Below are 4,768 nucleotides of genomic sequence, written 5' to 3'. Positions count from 1 at the left end.
ATAATAATAATAATAATAATAATAATAATAATAATAATAAAAAACAACTAAAACCACTGATCATCATATCAGTTTCAGCAAAGTGATTGGTTTTCAACTGCTTAAAAAAATCTGGGGGGGGGGGGCCAAAACCAATACATCTATGGAGCATAAGCAGTATCTCAAAGTCTTGAACGTAAAAATAATGGATGAGTCCTCCACTCATTCTAAATCTTACCAGACCCCCTGCCAGACACAAAATCCACCTGATTTATTTTCACTGGATGGTGAAGAGAGACAGAGTCACACAGACAGAGCATCCGGACAGGAAATGGGAAGCTGCAACAGCTGTGGAGCAAATAGTTTCAAACAACCTAATTCCTATGTTGTTGGAAGACAGGAAGTGTTGACCGTATGATGTGGCGATTTTTGACTTCCCTTGGAGTCATGTCTAATTAGTCCTGGATGTAAAGGGGTCCACCATCTTCCCTGGCTATACACATGCTCAATAACACACTGCCTGCCACATGTCTAAGGCAGCACTTGAAAGTACACTGGAGAGGATACTTTTCAGCTATCAGCCACAAATCCTTAGGTGGAAAAGAGGATTCACTCTCTTTTTGTTTTGTTCCACTCCACCGTTTCATCCTCCCTCATCATCCCCCTACTCCTCATTTCTATGTTTTGGTTTTTCTTCTTTTTTTTCTTGTTCTTGAGATGTATGGAGTAATACTTGAGAAGGTCCTAAATGCTTTTGCAACTGCCTGGGCTCACGTACTGGGAAAAGTCAGGGCAGGGGCCATGGAGCTTCAAAGCTGGCTTGATCATTCCTCAACCTCCCTCTGCTGATGGAGAGAAGAAGAAGAAGAAGAAGAAGAAGAAGAAGAAGAAGAAGAAGAAGAAGAAGAATGGGGGAGGGGTGATGCAAACAGATGGACAAACAAAACCCGGGGAAGTCAAAACTGAAGCAGATGTGGGGAAAGCAGCAGACAGATGGGCAGGTAAAGAACGTCAGAAGAAGAAAAGAAAAAAAACAAACATTCACATCTCTTCATTCGCTCGCTCTACTCAAACACCTGGGAGTATTTGCTCAGTGACAGCCGAGGCATTGGCACAAGGGATAAAAAAAAAAAAAAATCAAGAAAAGTACAAAAAAAAGAGGGGAAAAAAAGACTTCAATGACATCACAGAGTATTAGACTGGGGGTGGGTCTAATGAGCCCGTTTTGGCCTGGTCGGTAGGAAAGTACAGGAAACTGAAGCAGAGGCAATTTGAGAAGCCGAGGCCTCCGTCTGCAGCTGTGCGCTCGCTTTTCCTCGTCCAGCTGCACAGCTGCACTGCTGAAAATGCTGCAAGTATTTACCCATGACCTCTACTCTACTTCTTAGTCAGCGGCATGTTTATTTGACGCGTACATGAAAAGGCAAATAATTCAGAAATTCGCTAAATGCATCACCGCCGTTACAAAAAACCCCCAAAAAAAACCCGCCAACCTGGGGCAGATATTGTTTTAAGCCTCGACTCCTATAAAGTCGTGGGGCCTGTAACAAAGTTGTTGCAGTGAAGTGACATGGTCAGGACTCAACAAACGATTCACAGAACTAGTCTTATTGCATCTGCGGGGGAGTGTGTGTGCTATTGTGTTAAAGACAGATGATTTATCCCCCAGCATTCTTCTGCTGCCAGATTGCAAACAGCTTTCTCCTTTGAAAGGCTGTGCAGCGGCGCAGCATCACAGTGCAGCAATTATTTTAGCAGACGCCTCAATTACAACCCACTGATACCCTTAAAGTCAGAGAGGTGCTCAGGAATGCTCCTGTCTGTGGGGCGACCGCTTAGCGTCAGCGCACGGTACCATCAGCTCCTGGTTCCCCACGGAGAGATGAGTTGGAGGGATGGCGGGGGGCGGGGGGGCTGTGTGTTTGCAGATCCAACCCGAGGAGGAGGAGGAGGAGGAGGAGAGAGAGGGAGGAAGTGAGGCGGAGGAGGCGAGGGGTTTGGGTAATATGTGGCACCACTCTGGGAGCTGAGCCCTCCGCCACGGCACTTTTGTTGCCAGATCACATCCAGATGTGGCAAGTGTGTCCAAACAGGAATGGCTGTGTGAAGGCAATTTTCAGCAATTTGTCAGACTTTAGAGAAGCCCCCACCTCGCTCCACCCACCTATACCCTCCGCCGCCCGCCCCCTCCGTCTTACCCGTGTCTCCTGAAAGACATATACAAACGTTGGAGGAGCAGGGCAATCATTGCAGACAGGCTCCCACGAAGGCTGCTGCACATTGTGCCTCCAGCGCAGTCGTGATGAGAGATATACAGTACAGACTGAGGAGAAAAAAAGGGGGCAAGACGGGGCTTGTAGCACTGACAAATAACCACCCACCTAACTTTCATGCATAAGCTTTCCTGGCTCTTCTGATCAATTTTTTTTTTTTTTTTTTTATTTACCATGGATGCCTTTGCTCTTTCCTTGTAGAGTCCAAATCCCTGACAACATTCACTCACCATAATCCATCATCCTTACTCTCCAAGGATAACCAAAGCAAAGTTGGGGATGAGTTGAGGAAAGGCAGTTAATCTCGCTGCAGACACGTCGTGTGGTGCAGGTTCACCATCAAGGTTTTGCACGAAATTGAGACCATCCTTTTTTTTTTTTTTTTTTTCTTTTGGAGGTGCAGTTCAGTGCAGAACAAGTCTCTGCAGTGTGTTTTATTCAGATTTTATTTGAAATCCAACTTAGTTCATTGGTGTGATGTAGAAGGAAAATGATGATGGAATGACAAAAATCTTTTTTTCTGTAAGGAATATGAAAGCTGCGTCATTAATTTGTATTTGCTGGTTTATTTTTGTACTGATCACGTCCATTTTCTTGCCCTTCAAACAAACTAAGAGAGCACTGTATTGCTAACAATCATCCTAAGAACAGATGCTCCACCTGGGCTTGGGGATTCCTGCAGATTGACTGCTTGTCTGATTAATGTTCTACTTAATTGGTCCTGTCAGCCTAGATGGAAAGACGTGTCCCGTTAGGCTTGCGGCTGTGACAAACCGTTTCCATTTTCAGGTGACAGTTTGGACATCACGTATTAAGATGTTGACAGAATGGAATATTGTTTAGCAGTGCTTTAAACTGTTAAACTGTATGTTCCTTTATGATGCTGCTGTGATTTCTGAGGCTTATGCAGAACAGTTGCATGTATTCTGAGATTACATTACACACAGATGAACAGTATTTAGTCATTAGGTGGCAGATGAGTTCTCAGTGTTCCCAGAGTAAAAAGGTTTGGGTTCAACTGCAAGCCAGTGTTTCTTTAAAAAGAATAATGTTTTCAGTTTCTTCCACTTCAGGATTAAACGCTGCTTTTTGTTGGTCTATCATACGAAATCCAACTAAAACACATTGATTCTAGTGCTTGCAATGTGAGAAGATGTGCAACTTTCAAGGAATATAAATACTTTTGCATGGCTCTGTACACCTCCTTGATTCTACCTACTTTGTAAGGCTATTTCTTACCAGCAATAGAGCATTATTATTTATTTATTTATTTATTTTTACATCAACAGAAGCTCCAAAGATGGAGCTCAATCCCCCTTTGCTTCCTCCATTCTCATTCTTCACAAACTGCATAAACTTCTAGAGTGAAAACCCAAAAAGCCCTGGAGTCCTGCTCCGTTATCTTTGCCCCTTTTCGACATCCGCCGTTGCCCTTCACATGTAACTGCATGTGAGCAGGTCAGACTGCTGACATGCACAAAGAACTATGCCCTGATGTACGTCTAACAGCCGCACAAGATCTGGGTCATGAAGTATAAGAAACAGACAAACAGTGAGCAAAAAAAAAATAAAAATAAAAATAAAAGAAAGCACTGATAACGATTAGTGCAATACCACAATCGCTGTTGGAGGTTAACATGCAATCATATGGTGTCAGTTTGGAGCTGTGACACCTGTGGATTCCTATTGGTGTTGTTATGGGGTTGAATCAGAAGTCTGTGAGAGGGATTTTTTTTTTTCTCCCCCTCGTTTTTAATGAATCCCACCCACCTAGTCAGGGCTCTCTCTCCACCCCCCCATTCCTTGAGTCACACTTTTGGAAGGCAACAAGTCTGTGCCATGGGACCAATGAAAGAGACAATTGTGGGAAGGTTTGCACAACGATTCTGCCAGTCATGTGTCTTGCTACTCCCCTCGAGAGCTCAAATTCACCGCTAATGTCTGTTTTAATTTGTTGCCTCATTGCTCTGGAATCCCGGGAAAAACTGCTGTTCATCTTCCCCGGAATATAGGTAGTCTTGTCTGGAAAATTAGAGGTCGGCCGGGTTTATGCAAATGCTGTGTGTTTGCACACAAAACGGAAGGAATTTGGGGCTCTGCATTTGATAACTACACCTGCTATAAAACTCACTTGTCTCAAAACTGTTCCTTTAGGTCAATCAGAGTCAAAATGAATACAAAAAGAGAATAAGAGCTTAGATTATATGAAAGTCTGCAGGGAAATCATTATGAAACGAGGCAGAAATCAAGTTGGTTTTGTAAACCACTAAAACTGTGAAGTTGTGTTTTTTTTTTCTTCTCTCCTTGGTGTGTGTGTGTGTGTGTGTGTGTGTGTGTGTGTGTGTGTGTGTGTGTTGGTATATGTGGTTTAGCAGGACATTTCGTCAGAATACACGCAACACTAGCAGGACATTTTGAATTAACGGGACAGGGGCGGTGTCCTGCTAATTTTGACAAAAATCTAAAAGCGTAGAAAGGTTTCTATTGGTCCAATAACCCCAAAAATGCAAAAAAAC

General features: G+C 43.4%; 1 long non-coding RNA gene across 1 annotated transcript in view; it reads left to right on the top strand.

The window, feature by feature from the left end:
* Positions 1–511: 511 nt before the first annotated feature.
* LOC106956386 (uncharacterized) overlaps positions 512–4,768 on the top strand; it is a 9,960-nt gene continuing 5,703 nt past the window's right edge. The window contains exon 1 of the long non-coding RNA XR_001426763.1: positions 512–980. This is a non-coding gene — a long non-coding RNA (uncharacterized LOC106956386). The remainder of the gene's footprint in view (positions 981–4,768) is intronic.

Source organism: Poecilia latipinna, unplaced genomic scaffold, assembly GCF_001443285.1.
Source record: "Poecilia latipinna isolate Pla-1442-1.1 unplaced genomic scaffold, P_latipinna-1.0 Scaffold814, whole genome shotgun sequence".
Lineage (NCBI taxonomy): Eukaryota > Metazoa > Chordata > Actinopteri > Cyprinodontiformes > Poeciliidae > Poecilia > Poecilia latipinna.
Note: the sequence above shows the minus strand (reverse complement) of the source record. Positions and strands in the feature narration are given on the sequence as shown.